At 58.5% G+C, this 16,830-nt stretch overlaps 2 long non-coding RNA genes across 2 annotated transcripts; both read left to right on the top strand.

Moving 5' to 3' along the window:
* The first annotated feature begins 683 nt into the window (after positions 1 to 683).
* LOC111146684 lies at positions 684 to 4,417 on the top strand. The gene is made up of 3 exons (XR_002640552.1): positions 684 to 752; positions 3,360 to 4,092; positions 4,196 to 4,417. It is a non-coding gene; the product is annotated as an uncharacterized LOC111146684 (long non-coding RNA).
* A 26-nt stretch (positions 4,418 to 4,443) lies between these two features.
* Positions 4,444 to 9,435, top strand: LOC111146683. The gene is made up of 3 exons (XR_002640551.1): positions 4,444 to 5,291; positions 6,101 to 6,944; positions 8,593 to 9,435. It is a non-coding gene; the product is annotated as an uncharacterized LOC111146683 (long non-coding RNA).
* The last annotated feature ends 7,395 nt before the right edge of the window (positions 9,436 to 16,830 follow it).

Raw genomic sequence — 16,830 nt, 5'->3', positions numbered from 1 at the left:
AAAAAAAAAAAAAAAAAAGACTAACCCGGTATAAATGAGCATCCTGGAGTCTGCACCATGGTCTTTTTTTTTTTTCTTTTTTTTTAGGATTGTATTTATTTATTTGTCAGAGAGAGACCGCAATCAGGAGGGGCAGCAGCAGAGGCAGAGGGAGAAGTAAGCCCCTCGCTGAGCAAGGAGCGGAAGGTGGGACTCCATCCCGGGATACTGAGATCATGACCTGAGCCGAAAGCAGACACCTAACAGGCTGAGCCACCCAGGAGTCCCCACACTGTGGTCTTGAAATGCAATTTCTTACAAAAATAAACCAGGGCTTTTTGGAGAAATGGTCAATTCCGGGTCTGCAGCAGGAAATAGACAAGATGAGCCCAGAACACCCAGACCCCCAGAGAGCAAGAAAGCCGCCGCAGACCAGGGTCATGTCGAAAGGTCTCCGGGTCCAGCTTGCAGGCGTGTCCACTGGCCAGAGATGGCCAAGTTCAGCTGGAAAAAGATAGTACTTGAAATGATGGAGACCTTTAGCTACATCCACATCCATGTGTCCACGGTGAGTAAACAAAGATCCTGACCGGTCACGTGTGTGGAGTGAGAGCAGGTCGGTCCGTTACCCCTACACTGACAATGAAAAAGAAAGTCTCCAGTATTTCCGAAGGACGCAGGTGGACCATCTTGTCCAGCAGCGGTAACTCCAGATGACACCGGGAGACAAAGGGAAGCCATTTCCGGAGAGGGCGGAGTTTGCTTCCGTGCAGGTAAGGCTTTGACTACGGGGCCCATCCAGCAGCTGAGGGGGGTGTGGAGAGGGGAGGGAGTCACACGGCTTCCTTTCTTGGCCCAGACAGCCCTTAAAGGAGTTCCGCTTATCACACCTCCCTAAGCTGCACATATGTTACGTGTGTTTCTCTGTAGATGTTTTATCTTATGATACAAAGTGAACAAATGGAAGATTCTTTTTAAGGTGGTAGACGCTGTTCTTCCTGTGGGGGAGGCTCGCTGCTATTGGCGCTCCTGAGAACATGGGAAAACCCGATTACAGGCCAGTGGGAATAATTAGGGGACTCAGACCAAGGACGGCTTCCTGGAGGAGGTGGAGCTTGGAGAGCGGACGGGATTTGGTTTAGATCAGGCCTTCTTGACCTTGACACTGTTGAAATTTGTGGCGGAGAATTCTTTGTTGTCGGGCTGGTCTGTGCCCTGCAGGATTTCAGCAGCAGCCCTGGTCTTTACCCACTAGACGCCAGGGGCCCCTCCTCCCCCAGTTGGGACATCAAATGTTTCCAGAAATTACCAAATGTCCCCTGGTGACAAAATTTCCCCAGACGAGAACTACTGGTTTAAAGAACCATCAACAAAGTAGAAATGAATAAAAGCCCAGAACTTCTTGGGAGTCTCTGCCTGCGGGTACTCCTCTCCTTTCTTTGGCTTCTAGGCCCATGAGAGACCAGAGCAGCTGCTGGTCCAGGCCCCACGGGAGTCTGTTTCCTGCCCGAGCTCCTGCAGGCCTGCCCACAGTCAGGGCTGGGGGTCCCGTGACCCAGGCTGTGGCCGGAGTCAGGCAGGGTGGTTGCAGACACCTGCCCACCCCCCACCCCACCCCACCTCATTTCACTGTGGGGAAACTGAGGCACGCCATGGGGACAGAGCCTCCAGGCTGGCCCTCGGTGTCCTGATTCTCAAGGCATACAAGACTTCTGAATCATGAAGGACCTCAATGTCCTCCAGGCTTCCCCCGGTTGGTAATTTCTGAGCAGCTCCTGCGTGCTTTGCCCTGGGCTCAGACAAGTCTCTACAGCCCTTCACCCGCATTCCAGAAGCCCCCTGATGCCGGCTCCTTGTAGGGGCAGAGGACCGGAGGGGCTCTATGTCCTGGAGCATGGAGGACCAATGGCAAACCAAGTCGGGGTGTGACGTGTGCAGCGAGGGGTCAGCCCGCCGAGGTGGCTGTGGCTATGGTGACAGTCCCTGTCGCCCACTAATCTTGCACTAGTTTCAGAGAGACAGAGAGACCCAGTGTGCACACCAGGGAGGACTGCACTCTCGGGGCCCGCGAGTTCCCAGACCGCCCAGGGACCACCGTGCCAGGGGTTGGGAGGCGGCGGGGAAGGGTCACTCTGGGCTCACCATCCAGCTCTACTTGGATTTGCCTAAGATTTCATTTGAAGCAAAGAATTCTGCTATTTCTTTTTTTTAGATTTTTATTTATTTATTTGTCAGAAAGAGAGAGAGCGAGCACAGGCAGACAGAGTGGCAGGCAGAGGCAGAGGGAGAAGCAGGCTCCCTGACGAGCAAGGAGCCTGATGTGGGACTCGATCCCAGGACGCTGGGATCATGACCTGAGCCGAAGGCAGCTGCTTAACCAACTGAACCACCCAGGCGTCCCGAATTCTGCTATTTTAAAATACAAGTTCTCAGGATGTCTGGGTGGCTCAGTCGGTTAAATGTCTAACTCACGATTTTGGCTCAGGTCGTGATCTCAGGGCCATGGGATCGAGCCCCACATGGGCGTCCGTGCTCAGCGGAGAGTCTGCTTGTCCCTCTCCTTCTGCCTCTGCCTGTCTGTCTGAGCTTTCTTGAGAGCTCTCTCTCTCTAAAGCAAATAAACAAATAAAATCTTTAAAAAACAAGTTCTCAAACCACAAAGCTGGGTTGTCTATGGTTGGAGACCACCCTGAGGGCTAGAGAAGCCAAGGCAGGCGGGGGTCCTGAGGAGTGAGGACAGCGTGGGGCAGGGAAGGATGGCGGGCGGGGCTGATGTCCCGGTGGCGGCGGGCTCTCCCTGACCTGTGGCTGTGGACCAACCCCAGAACTCGCCCCCGTGCTGCTGGGCTCGTGGACTGTGGGGCCACGCGTCTGGACAGGGCTCAGCGAGAGACAGCTTGTCTCTGCTCTGCGACACCAGGGCCTCCGCGGGGACCTCAGCTGGGGTGGCTCCTGGGACGGAGACCATTCAGCAGCTGAGGGCAGCGGCCACCTGCAGACTTCTTCCCTCACATGCCAGGGCGACCGCCACACGGTGCTCTGCTGGGACAGGCCCCTGGAGCCTGCCATGTGGCCTCACCGTGGAGCCTTGCTTCCTCACCATGTGGTGGTTACTTTGGAAGAGGGTGCATCCCGAGGGGAAACATCTGGAGAGGAGCCGTCCGAGGAAGCCAGACAGAGGCCCGAGGGCCTTGGTGATCCGGCCTCGGGGGCCAGGCAGCGTGACCTCCGCAGCACAGTGTTAGACAGTTCAGCAAACAGCTAGACTCGAGGGGACGGGACACATCGCCCCTCTCTTGGCAGGATGAGTGCCAAAGATCTGCAGTCATTGTTTTAAAAACCACCACAATGACGGTTACTGAGCCCGTCCTTGGTGCTAGGTACCGCCTAAATGCACAACCGGCCAAAACTATGGGAAGGTGTTGGGAGTGAGCATCCCATCCTACAGAAGAGGAAACTGAGGCACAGACAGGGTAAGGAGAGCCTGGTGCAGAGCTGGTAAGTGGCAGAAGCCATGTCCAGACCCACGTCCCTCCCCTGGTTGAGAACCACCTATTTCTGCCAAGCGCACTTAGGATAAACTCAGCCTCCCAGCCCCGACAAGGAAGACCTTGCCTCATCTGGCTCTGCCCTGTTTCTGCCTCCTCTCCTGTCCCATTCTTCCCACTCAGGGAGCTCTCCAGCCACACTGGACATGACACACGGGCCTGTCGGGGGCTCTGCCTCAGCGGTGTCTCCTCCCACAGTCCACTCCCCGGACCGTTGCTAGTCTGCCCCTCTCGTCATTAGGCTCTGGCTCCTGTGGTTCCTTCTCCCCGCATCCTGGCCTCTAATGCAGACTGAAATGATTCCACTGGTGTACTGGTTTTATGCTTGGCCTCCACCTGGTGGAGCACAGGGTCTGAGAGAGGAGGCTGTGCCTTTCTTGTGGGTGCTGGCTCCATCAGCCCCTGTCGGGACCTGGCAGAGTGGGCGCTTGGCGGACACAGCCCGGGGTCCGGTGGTGAGTGAGTGAGTGTCCGCCTCCACGCCAGCTTCTCCAGCACTCCGTCGCCCTGCACGGTGCCGGCTCGCCTCCACTCACCTGTGCCCTTGCCGTCAGACAGAGTGGAGGTGTGTTACTATTCAGGGCGGACTCAGCGAGCGTGTGCTCAGCTTTGGGGGGGGTTTCAAGTCTGTGCCGCCCCCGCGCTCATTCCAAGTGTCTGTTTGTCAGGTGGAGACACCAAGGCCTTGAGCTGCCCAAGGTGGTGTAGCTGGCTGGTGGTGCCAGGATCAACACAACGGCCTCGGGGCTATCCACGTCCACCTCCCCGATGAGAAAAGCAGTCCCTGGATGCGAGGGACTGGCCTGGGGTTCCCTGGCTCCTGAGTGCAAAGCCGGGGCTAGAACCTTGTCCCTTCCAGGGTTCCTGGGCCCTCCCAGGGCTCCCAGACTCCCCTGCAGTACCCTCCAGCCCAGCCCCCGCCCCCTGCACTGAGGGCCACCCCTGTGGGATGTGCTGGTGAACAGGACCTGACTGACCTCAAGGAGCCGCCCTCCTCTGAAGAGGGAAGAAAAGCCCCCCACGGGTGTTTCCTGCTTCCAGGAGAGCCCGCCAAGGGCTGCCTCCGTGCCCTTCCGCAGTAGCAGCTGAGCGAGGTGCTCCCGGGGGACGGGCGGGCCCCGCAGACCTGCAGGTTCTGCACAAAGCAAAAGGAAGCTGACGTCACCAGAGGGAGGTAAACAGAAAGACGCTTCCTCTTTCGCTTCCAAGGGCTCCTGCCCGATTCAGAAGGTTCTCAAACTACAGAACAATTTCCCTCCCAGCCTGGACGGGGGCTCCGTGACCTGTTCTGGGGCTGCCCCCTTTGTGGCACAGAGAGGGTTAAAAACAGACAAAGCCGGTGGGAGTCCTAGAGTTGGAACAGAATCCCAGAGCAGGGCTGGGGGGCGGTTTCCATGCCAACAGCTGCCCCACCCCATCCCGTCCCCTTCAAGGGTGGGGAAACTCAGTCCCCAAGGGATCAAGCCATCTCTGCACAGATGACTTGAACAGACAAGGCCTCAGCCCTGTGGTTTGGGGGCCCAGGAAACTCGCCTCACCCAAGCAGCTTTCTCACCATTGGCTCCAGACGCCTACATGTCCGTCGTCGTGTGATTACTCCCTGGGGTGTCTCGTCTCGGCTGGAGCAGCAGGGACACCTCGGTTGAGGGGAGCTTCCACTCTGCCACGGCAAGTCCTCTTCTCTCTCTGGTCTCAGTCTCCTTCCCGGCGGAAGGGGCTCCGGCAGCTGCCTCACAGAGCCACTGGCAAGACTACTGAGGCACGGTACGGCCGGAGTGGGTGCTTCAGGCTGCTTTCTGTACAGTGGAGATCAGGACTATACCTTCTGTGGCCATTAAGACTAGGCAACACGTGACAGAAAACCTCTAAAAGTGGTAGTATGCAAGATGAAAGTTTGTTTTTTCTCATGTCAGAAAAATCTGGGACTACACAGTCATCAGAGACCCAGGTGCCTCCCATCTTTCTACACTGCCATCTTATCCCCTTGTGGTACAAAATGGCTGCTAGAGATCCAGCCATCACATCCTGGCTCTGGGGAGCAGGAAGGAGGAATGAGGAAGAGGGTCATCGTGCATTTGAACTTTCCTAGAAACCTCACATAATGGCTCCTCACTCATTCCTATTTTCAAGAAAGGAGGGAAAGGTCATTTTTTCAGCTGGGCACATTGCCATCACCAGCAGTACAAAGGTTCTGCTAGTAAGGAAGAAGAGGATAATGGATACTGGGAGACCAGTAGTCTCCTACACGCGCTCCTCAGCCTTATGGCTGACAAAGTGCTCTATTAACTGGAACCATTAATCAAATATAAGGAAATCAATATCAGAAAAAATAAAATTAGGGGCGCCTGGGTGGTTCAGTCAGTGAAGCCTCAGGTCATGATCTCGGGGTCCTGGGATCAGGCCCCGCATCAGGCTCCCTGCTCAGTGGGGAGCCTGCCTCCCTCTCCCTCTGCCACTCTGCCTGCGTGTGCCATCACTCTCACTCTATCTCAAATAAACACATAATTTTTAAAAAGAAGGTAAAAATGAAATTAAAATAGACTTTTTTTTTAAATGACCCTCTTTTCACAAAGACAGCACCAAAACCAAGAAGGAAGCCCCTGTCCAGGCCAGACCAGGCCCGAGCCAAAGCGAACACCCAGAAGTGCACGAGGCGGCATGAGGTTGGCGGGGATACAAGGTAAGTGTCCCGTCCCTGCCTTTGGCAGCCCAGATGCCTTGGGGAGGAGCCCCCCAGGATGACGAGCTTGAGCCTGATGCCCTCATCAGGCCCCCCGTGAAGAAGAGAGAGGAGCACCGAGTGTCCTTTCTGAGTGCCCAGGCTGGGAGGGTGCTCTGTGGCCTCCTGCGGCCAAGGCCAGCGCCTGCGCTCAGCTGGCTCCAGCCTGTGACACTTTGATGTTCCCCAAACTGGAGTCCCCGGAGCCACGTCCAGCCGGCGCGTCCTAACATGTATTTTTCATCACGAAGAAAGAAAAGCCCTCGTGGAAGAGCCACAGGTGGCCTCGAGGGCAACCATGCCACGCCCGCTCCCGGGGCTCATCAGTTCCGTGGCCGGGACTCTCGTGCCCGCCCATGACTCCTCCACAGTTACGGTCCCAGGAGCTCCGGGACCTGCGCGTCCCCAGAGCAGTCCGGTCAGTGCCGCCAGGCAGACGCTTACGGGAGGCCAGCGCCCACGGCTGGAGGTTCCTCTGGGAATGGAAACTGCCCCTGAGGGTGTATCGTGGTACCTGCTCAGGGCTGCTGGGGACCCCGCCGTGAGCAAGGATCCCAATTCCTGTTCTCTGAGCTTCAGGACAGGAGCCAGGGCACAGGGTACGAGCCCCGGAGGAAAACGATGATGGGGACGCGGGTTGCGGAGTGCGTGTCGCCGAAGACGTTGACGTTTTGGATCAGGTGTCCCTGAAGACCTCGGTGAGCAGGTGACATCAGAGTAAAGACAGAGGAGGAGGGGAGGGAGGGGTGCAGGTTCTGGGCAGAGGAACAGCAGGAGCAAAACCCCAGGTGGGAGCAGGCCTGGTGGGCCAGAAGAAGAGCCGGAGGCCAAGGTGGCCGGGGCAGGAGAGAGCAAGGGCAGGGTACCAGGGAGAAGGTCGGAGAGGACGTGGGACTGGACAGGCGCTGGGGCAATTCTGGGCCAGAGGGCTACTGGGAGCTGCTGTCCTGAGAGGGGAGGCGGGGTAAGGCCAGGGTCCAGAGAGGCGTTTTTCTGTCAGGAGAGGGGCGGGGCAAGGCAGGAACGACCTGGGCTCTGTCCTCAATGTGCAAACCAGCTTTAAAGAGAAGCAAGAGGCCTCATGTTCATTCATTCATGTGAGACCACCACCCAGGCCTCAGACCTGGGGCCCACGTGGACGGGGTCAGGGAGGGCATGTAGAATGGGGTCGGGGGCAGCCAGCTCTGAGCTCACTGGGAGTTTTCAGGGACCCGGCCAATAACAAGGGCCCATTGCAAGTCCCTGGCCTGTGTGCCTGATGGTCCTGGCTCTGAGCCAGGAAGGGGTCTTCACTCGGAGCTTTTGGATGGGGGAGTCCCTGGGGAGGGGGTCTCAGGGCAGGAACAGTCATGGGGAGTACCTGCTGGGTCAGCCAGGGCTGCGCCAGAGGGGAGGCTCGCTCTGTGGGGAGGTGGGAAGGGAAAATGGCATGGAAGTTTCTGAAAGGGCCTAGAGAATTAGATGCCGCTGCACCTCCTTTAGTTGGTTGGGAGTTGGGTGTGGGGGGGCCCAGAATGCCAAGCAGTGGGCTGTAGCACCAGGGAGCCACGGAGCACCCTGAGCAGGGAGGTATAGGACATTCCGATCATGGGCAGAGCAGCTGAGGGCCTTGCCGGGCACGAGGTGCCACCCCAGCCTTCTGCTCAGCTCGGTCCACACCATGGGCCACATCCCACAGCAGAAGGCAGCAGTGAAGACCGGACCCCTGCCAACAAGTGGCCTCCAGCCAGGCAAGTGCTCCCAGAGAGCCAGGCAGGCTCCCTGGGGCTATGGCGTCCGCTCAGGAGGGCAGCCAAGGTCAGACCAAGGCCCCAGCTGGGTGCAAAGGAGGCGCCACCAGGCCAGGCTGGGGACCTGAGTGCCAGGCTGGGCATGGAGGGCAGCCCTGGCTAGGAGGCAGGTGGGGGATTGACCAGAAGGCCAGGATGGCAAAGACGCCCCGAGTAAGGTGCTGGTGAGAGATGGGATCAGGTTTGGCAGCAAAGCATCAAGGCTCTGCTCCGCTGTACCCCGAGGGCTCGCTGGGCCTCTGCGATGGATGGACACGTGGGCTTGGCTTCCAGCCCCAGCCCCACCTTGGGACGCCCCCACACCTGACTTGTATGAAGTAGGTCTAAGGGGAGTCCTGGCCCAGAGCATGGGGTGCGGTGTGGGTCTGTGGGAGAGGCATGACCAGGGACCCTTGGCTCCAGGAATCACCAGCTGTAAGACACGGAGCCGCTCTAGGAGCATTCGCTGGTGTGAAACGGGATGCCTGTTCCCATCTCACGAAATGCGGCGAAGGTCTGGTATAGGGCATGTAGGCAACGGCGCGACTCAGCAGATGGCCCTATCGCCAACCTGCAGGTCTCTCTTCAAGAGCTCCGCCAAGGTCGCAAGTTGTGAGGGCGCTGAGACCGTCCGGCGCGTGCTGTTCAGGTGTCGCTCCGGCTCGGTGTTCCCCGCAGACCCATCGATGGAGCATTTGTCAAATATACCAAGCGCAGTTGGGCCAGGAGGCGAAGCCAGAGCTGCGGCGGTGAGAGCGGGCGCTTAGCCGTCCTGCCACGATGGCAAAACTCCGGGTGAGGACAAACCGCTTCCGGGAAGACTGGACCCGGCACCGGCTGTCGCCCCGGTGCCGTCGGTGCAGGGACGTGGCGAGGCGGCCTCCTGGCCCGCCGGGGGTTGGGAAGCCTGACGCAGAGATCGGGGCATGAGGTGAGCTCGGTCTGTCGGAGGAGAAGTCATTTGACATAAACGCACTTTGGGCTAAAGAAAGATTCGCAGTAAGGGAAAGAGCAGAGTTCGGGGCTGACTTGGCGCTCTCACACGATTCTTTGGAAAAGGTTTAATTAGAACAGGTTCCAAATGGCTGTAGGAAAACCCCACAGTCCATACGAACCCAGAGACCCCTTGCTAAATCCAGGCTGTGTCTGGGGCAGGGGGCCGCGGTGCTGGGGACAATCGCCCCGTTTGACTTGGATTCCCACCGTGGTATGAGCCGGTCACTCAGTCGCTGAGGCGGGGGGCCATGCGGCTGGTCCACGCCCGGCTGGCTCCAGGCTCCGGGTTGCTCTGTGCTGGGTAAGGGGTGAACGGTGTCTCTGAGAAGGACGGACTGACACCAGGCTTAGCAACCCCCCCACTGCCCCCCCAGCACACCTGAGGGCACGCAGCAGTCCAGCGTCCCCAGACCTCAGCCTGAGGCCTGCCCCCCCCCCCCCGCCATCTTGGACAGTGATCTGGAGCAGGGGGACCTGACAGTCTGGGAAGGTCTGGGGCTGCGGGGACCTGCTGACTTGTCTCCGCACCCCTGACACACGGCAGATGCTCAGTGATCGCTGCTGTGCGTGCATCGGGGAACCTGTCTCCTGGATCCGTTTTCGGAGACTCATTAAATACCGGTCAACGCCATGCCTGACAAACACAAGGGCAGGCCTGCCCTAATCCAGGATGATCTTGTCCTAAAGTAGCTTCACATCTGCAAAGATGTTTCCAAGTAAGGTCACGTTCCAAGGCACAGGGGACATGAGTTTGGAGGGACGCTTTTCCCTCCAGCTAAGAGTCTGAGGGATCTCCCCCCTTCCCCATATGATCTCACAGCTGTCCGCTCATATGTTCCCGTGGGGGGGCTGCTTCTCAGGGGTGCAGGGCTGATGCACAGAGCTGTGCGGCGAGAGGCTGGGGCTCGGCCTGGGGCAGGGTGGGTGGGAGGTGTCCCGAGTGGCTCCCACAAGCCCGAGACTGGGTACCAAGGCACAGGTCAGAACCGGGAATGGCCAGGCCGGGGAGTGGGGGTGGGGATGCGGCCAGAGTGGAGCAGAGGATGGGGGAGGGACAGGGCGGGACGCCGCGGGTGAAGGCCGTGGGCAAGTTCTGGAGGGGGTGGCTAGGTGCGAGGATGCCCCTGGGTTCCTGGGCTCCCTCTCCTGGGTTTCTCCTGGACCAAGCAGACACGCCCATGCCCGTCCAGCAGGGGAGGAAGACCCCAGCCTGGGTCAGTGGAAGGTGAGGAGCTGTCTCCCTTCTCCAAGATCTGACCCCCAGCGGGAGCCGGCACGAGCTCTTAGACCCATGCACAGGGTGAGGGCTGTTTTCAGGTAATGAGAACATCTGAGACCCAAAGCCTGTGGTGCTTTTAACGAAATGCACCCTGACTAACTGTGCTGGCCCGGCCCTTCCAGACCATTCGCTGTCAGGGCCCTCAGTCCTCCCAGGAGGGGGTGGAGTGCACTCAGGGCCTGCAGCCTCCTCCCTCCGCAGGAGTGTTCCTAGATGCATGGAGGGAAGTGGGAGTGGCTCCTTCCTTCCTTGAAGCCCTTGGAAGGGCTTCAGGGCTTGATGAGGACCAAGGACATCTCAGTGGGTCAGGGGTGAATGGGGGAGGGGGGACCCAGGTCCCCCAGGGATCCACTGAGTCCCCTGTCCACCAGATAGCTCTCCGTCTCCCTCTTCTCCAGGTGTGCACACGCACACGCACGCACACGCACGTGCAGAGGCAAACACACAGGTGTGAGTACACACCTGGAAATGCCGCCGCCAGCTGGGGAAGGAGGGATGGAGCTCGGGAGCAGGGGGTCCTCCAGGCCTCTGCCCCACCTTGACCATGAGGTCAGCCTGGCTTTGGCTTTAGAGACGAAGAAGGCCGGGGTGGGACAGGAGAGACCCTGCCGCTCTGACCTGAGCTGGCCCAAGAAACCCACCTGCTGGCCGGGGACCTGGCAAGCCCAGGACTTCCGAGCCTTCTCTGTGGGTGGGAATAGGACCACCCTCCTGGGCCGGGACAGAGCGTGCCCTGCTAGGACTGAGCTCCACAGGCTCCTTCAAGAGCCCTGGGAGGAGAAATCCTGTCTCTTTGGGGAAAGTCGTTCCAGTCTGGCAGCAGAGGCCCCCCTTCTGTGTCCCTGAGGCCCTGCTCTGACCTTTCTGAGCTTGTTCAGGACCCAGCTGGAAGCCCCGCCCTGGGTGGTGAAGAGACAGGGAGGCCACCAGCCCTCCCCAGTGTCCATGCCAACACGCACCGTGTGTGGGGGGAGACAGGCCCCACCTGCACTTACAAAGCACTGTGAGGTGACGGCTTTGAACTCTCACCGTCCTGGGAGCTACAGACTGGACTGACTTTGGCCCGGTGGTCTGAAAAGCCCTTCTAGTATACCGTTCCCATGAGGGAGCTGTTGTTAACTGCCCAGCAGACGTCAGGACCCCTGCAGAGGGGCTGAAGGGCTCCCTCGGGGGTGAGCCTGTCTCGCCCCGGGAAGGCTCTGGCCACACACAGAGCAAGGTCAGCCTCGGGCAGGGGCCTGGGCTTTGGAGGCAGACTGGCCCAGGTGTGCCTCCTCGCGCTGACCACTGGACGCTTTTGGGTCCGTGGCTGACCTGCCTGAGCCTCGGGTCCTGATCTACGAAGTGGGGGGGCGCGTCGTCATGGTGTTGCAGGCAACGGAGAAGAGGATGCACGTGTCTACATGAGGCAGTGCGCACGGGCTGGGCGGGCAGACTTCGCCGGCATCACCACAGCCTGCCCCTCACCTCCGTCGGCCCTGGCCAGGCTGGGTAGTGTCGCAGGGGGTCCCCCGGAGGGGAGAGTCCAGGAGCAGGGACATCTGTCTTGGACTGAGGGTCCAACTGTGCCTTCATGCCAGCCTCATGGGGTCCGTCTGGCTCTCCCCTTCGCAGCTGGCGAAGGGTGCAGGGCGGGCTCAGAGGGGTCTTGTCGCCGCCAGCGCTCGTGCCCTTTGCCCCGGACGGGATGTAGGGCAGCACGTTGTCTTCTGAAGAGTGCCGCCGGAGAGGGCTGGGGTGGCCCGAGACTCCGGAGCTGGGAGCAGGTGAGGGGGAAGGCTGGCTAGGAGGTTAGAAGCCCAGGGGCAGCACAGAGGTCACGGGCCTCATGGTCGGAGGAACACAATGAGGGCCTGAGAGCTGCATTGGGGTGTGGAGGGTCGCCCTAACTGGGAAGCAGGGAGGCAGGTACAGGGGCGTGGGGGACTTCCTGAAGGGAGGTGGTATCTGATCCAAGGAAAGGTAAACCAGAGTTACCGGGGAGGGAAGGGGAAAGAGCCTTCTAGGGCAGCAGGAACCACAGGTGCAGAGGACAATAACCTTGAGTCACCTTGGCCTCTCTCAAGTGCAGGTTAGCGCCTTTCTTCCTCTTTTCCACCCATTCACTGTCAGCTGCCTCTTTTTACTAGTCTTGATTCCCGGTCTGGATGGGTTAAGATAGTTCTCGCATCCGTCCCCTCCTCCCGCCTGAGCACCAGCAGCGGCTGACCACAGTGGCAGCTGACGACCCGTTGGGCACCGCTGGTTTCCTGTTTCCTGTGGAAGTCACCTTTTGTCCCCATCCTTGCAACCTGCTCGCTGTCTCGGGACATCGGGGACAGGTGCGTGGGGTCTGAAGTGGGGGAAGTACTGTCCACGCAATCGCATTGTTGGAAACACAATGGTGCTCCAGAAATAGACGGGACCATTGGCTTTCCCTTTTTTCAGATTTACGAAGTGTTTCATATTTACGAAGAACGTGTCTGACTGTGGTAACACGGGCCCTCCTGCCCCACCTGCCGAGCACTCACACGGCCTCCGCTCCCATCCCGAACTCAGCGTGGGCACCCGTTGTCCTGCCTTACACTCTTCTGACCCTGGTGTGTCTGTCCACGCTTGGACTTTGCTACCTGATGCCATAGCGCGTGTTTTCCTGTGACTTTATCCTTCTAACTCAGTACTGGGTTGGCGAGTCCCTGCTGAATGGCCAGCACCCTGTGGGGCAGCTGGACCCTCACCACGGACGGGAGGACTTTATCCTCTTACTCATCAAACATCTCGGGATGTTTGGATGTTTGGGAGCTGGGCCCGGGAGGCGATGTACGCAGGGTGCGAATGGCCGGCCTGGGGTCCCCAGCCTGCGGGCGCTGGGCCGGGTCCACGTCAGGGCAGAGCCGATTTCTACCCCAGGACGCCCCAGAACTGCCAGGCCCGATGGTGGCCGGCTCACGGGAGACATGTGATGGACGTTTCTCGTGCAGAACGGGAGTCGCTCCTCAGGGGAGGGGAGCACTGTTGCTTCCATTTTGCCACCAACAACGCAGAGCATTGACCCGAGGTGACGCGGGCCTGAGAAGCCTGGCGGGACCTGGGCACCGCCTAGGATCCCTGCAGGACCACGGGGCCAGCCTGACACATGGCCCAGCGCCGCTCGGGGCAGGGCCTGGTGGAGGGCTTGTTGGATCTGGGTCCGCAGTGATGGGCCGCCCTTTGCACCCCTGCGAGCCCCAGGAGGCGCTGAGCTCTGAGATTATTCAGCCTCCGAGGGAGCCTCGCAGTTAGCACTTCCCAACACGTGGCTTCCTCCTCTTCATGAACATTTGGAAGAGAAAACTACCTTCGCCAGTGGGGCTCTCCAGCTGCTTAGGGCGGGAGGTCAGAGGTGTCTGGCAAGGTGGTGGCCGCCATGCCGTGGACCCTGATCCGGGCCAGGGCAGAGCGGCGGGCAGGACAGACTTCCCTCGCCAGCTCCTCAGCTGCAGGACCCAAGTGCTCGCTTGTGGGCTCTGCACACGCCGCGCCGTCCCCTCTGCCTCGCCTGCCGGGCGCTCCTCTTCTCCCTGGGAAATGCCTCTTCAGCTTCGTGGCTGGTCTCAGGGGCTTCTCCTCCTGCCTGAGCCCCCCGGAACACGGCTCTGATTCCTCAGTGCCTCTGCCTCCCTTCTCCCATGGGTGCGCCCCTGCCGGCCCAGGAGCTCCTGGGGGGAGGGCTTGTGTTTTATTCTTTGTGCGCCCAGCTGCTATCATAGGACCAGACCTATAGTAGGTGCTCAATAAACACCCCAACAGAAATGAGGACACTGAGGCTGGGAGATGAGGCGCCTTCCTAGCTAGTGCCTTCAGACGGCCTGGGTCCGGAAGTGATTGCATCTCAGCGCTTCACGGTGAACCTTTTCTCCCAACATGCTGGTCCGCTCATTTCCTGGAGAAAACTGTTTATTCAGACTCGTGTTTTTCTTTGGGGATATGCAAACTTTACCCAGAAAAGTCAAAGCCTGGCTTATATTTTCACATGGAAAACCAGCGAGCCCTTGGCTCTGGATTTTTGTGAGGAATAAATAATTTAATGGTTTAAAAACCAGTTGTAGGGGCGCCTGGGTGGCTCAGTGGGTTAAGCCTCTGCCTTCCGCTCAGGTCATAATCCCAGGGTCCCACATCCGGCTCTCTGCTCAGTGGGGAGCCTGCTTCCCCCTCTTCCCCCCACCCCCCCGCTTCTCTGCCTGCCTCTCTGCCTACTTGTGATCTCTGTCTGTCAAATAAATAAATAAAATATAAAACAAACAAACAACCAGTTGTAGTGCAGCTCCGTGTTGCTGGGGAAGGAGAGAGGTGCCCCAGATCTTTCCAGAACGCTTGGTCTCCTGGGATCGACATACACTGAGCGAGGGTAGGGGGAGGAAAATGCCCTGGAACCCTGCAGGATGAATTTATTCAAAAAGAAATAACAGAAAATGCTCAACAGGCAAATGTCTGGTGAAGGTGCCAAAGGGCAAGGCGGCAGGTTCTTCGGAAGCCGCAGGGTGGGAGGCAGGATGAGGTGAGAGCGGGCCCGGAAAGCCTCAGGGAAGGGCTGACCCAGGCTGCCAGGGGTGGAAAGAGGACATACCCCTGGGGCATTTGGACCCTGGAGAAAGGACAAGCGGAGTAGCTGAGCCGAAAAGCATAGGGAAGAGAGAAGATCTGTTTTTCCGCTGGAAGCCTTCGCACATCTGCGTGAAAATAAATTCGTTGTACATTGCAAAGGAACACATGGCGGGCTACAAAGCCGTCGCTCAGTGTCCGCTCACCAGCGCGGCTGAAATCCCAGCCTGTGTGTGCAGGAGCCTGTGTACACGGACGTACAACAAACACTGAACGAACAGTCCCCCGCCCGTGGCGAGGAGCACCCGGACGCCGCAGAGCGCGCATTCAGCGGCGAGGGTTTGGGCTCGGCCACATGTGCACGTGTCCACGTGCTGTGCTCTGGGTCATACGTGTCTACTTATCCTGAAGCCAGAGGACGGGCCCTGAGGATAATTCCCGTAAACCGTGAGGACAGAAGGCCACGCCAATTGCACCTGACCATCGCCATGGTCTATGCAACGCTGGCCCTCGGAGCAGCCCTGAGAAGTAGGTAGTAGATAGGCCCAGAGAGATTAAGTCGCTGGCCCAAGGTCAAATACTTAGCAAATATCGGAATCAAGATTTGCAGCAGGTGATTGAGAATGAGGAGGCTGGAAAGGTGAGTTGAGGGTTGTAGGGTTCAGAGGGAGGCAGCCCCTCCCACTGGGGGAGGAGTTGGGAGAATGCACGTGCCGCCAGAACCGGGGAGGTGCGTGCTGGGCAGCCTGCAGGGAGGAGGAAAGCACCATGCATTTGGGCGGAGGGAGGGTCCCTGAGCAAGTCTGGGTGGTGCAGGAGAGGCACAGGGAGGGGTGGGGCTGGAGACGCTGGGGCCACACCCCGAGGTCGGACTTGTAAAGATTCAAATGTCCCGCTCTCCTCGCTCTCTGCAGGAGGCTCTTCCACAGCCCCTACGATGTTCAATTTTTCCAGCAGCGGGTGAGGTGGGCGTCATCCCTGTCTTGCAGATAAGGGAATAAGCAAATGTTTCTCCCATTCGGTGGGTGGCCTTTTCACGCCCTTGATGGTGTCCTTTGATGCCCAAAAAGCTTTAAATTTTGATGAAGTCAATTTATCTATTTTCTCTTTCATTGCCTGTGTTTTTGGCATCATATGCAAGAAATCATTGCCAAATCCAATGTCCTGAAGCTTTCTCTCTACTCCCTATATTTAAAAGAATTTTCACACCTAAACCACTGCTAAAATGCACAAGGCGAATTTGCTATACACCACGATTTGAGACTGTATCCTCTAACCCCCTTAGAGGGGCCCGTGGGCGGTACAGTGGGTGGAGCGTCAGACTCTTGGTTTTGGCGCAGGTGGTGGTCTTGGGATTGTGGGATCCAGCCCTGCGGGGAGCCTGCTGGAGATCTCTCCTTCGCCCTTTGCCCCTCCCCCACACTACGCAGGCGAGCCTGCGTTCTCTAGGTGATATATAAATCTTTAAAAAAATAAACTCCATTAAAAAATAATTTATTGAGGTGAAATTCCAGAGCATAAAATTACCCTTTTCAGAGTGGGCAGTTTTGTGTGGTTCAGCGTACTCACAACGGCGTGCCCATCCCCCTATTTTTGCCTCCGTCCTTTACGGTTTACAAACAATTTTCATATCTATTTTCTCCTTTGCTCTTCACAGTAATCCTGAGAGTGAGAGCAGCAAGGCTGCTCTGCAGGAATGGGGGGAGGGGATGCCTGCAGCCAGAGCCCCTGTGCAGCGAGCACAGTGACAGCGAGCTCTCGGGCTGGCGCCTGCTGCCCCTTCCCTGACTCCCGTGTAGGGCCCAGCTATGTCCTGCGCTGGTGGTCTTGTTACCCAGGCTCCACGTGCGCCCCCTTCTCCCTCGCCTGCATCGTCTGCCTTTCCTGGCTCTTGGGGACCCTTAAGAGGCTTTTCCACCTATGCCTTTGATGGCTGGTTATCTGCACTTCTGTGTCCCATCAGTGCTTTCTCCAGGACTC

The sequence above is a fragment of the Enhydra lutris genome, unplaced genomic scaffold, assembly GCF_002288905.1.
Source record: "Enhydra lutris kenyoni isolate GAN:26980312 unplaced genomic scaffold, ASM228890v2 scaffoldscaffold14, whole genome shotgun sequence".
Classification (NCBI taxonomy): domain Eukaryota; kingdom Metazoa; phylum Chordata; class Mammalia; order Carnivora; family Mustelidae; genus Enhydra; species Enhydra lutris.
Note: the sequence above shows the minus strand (reverse complement) of the source record. Positions and strands in the feature narration are given on the sequence as shown.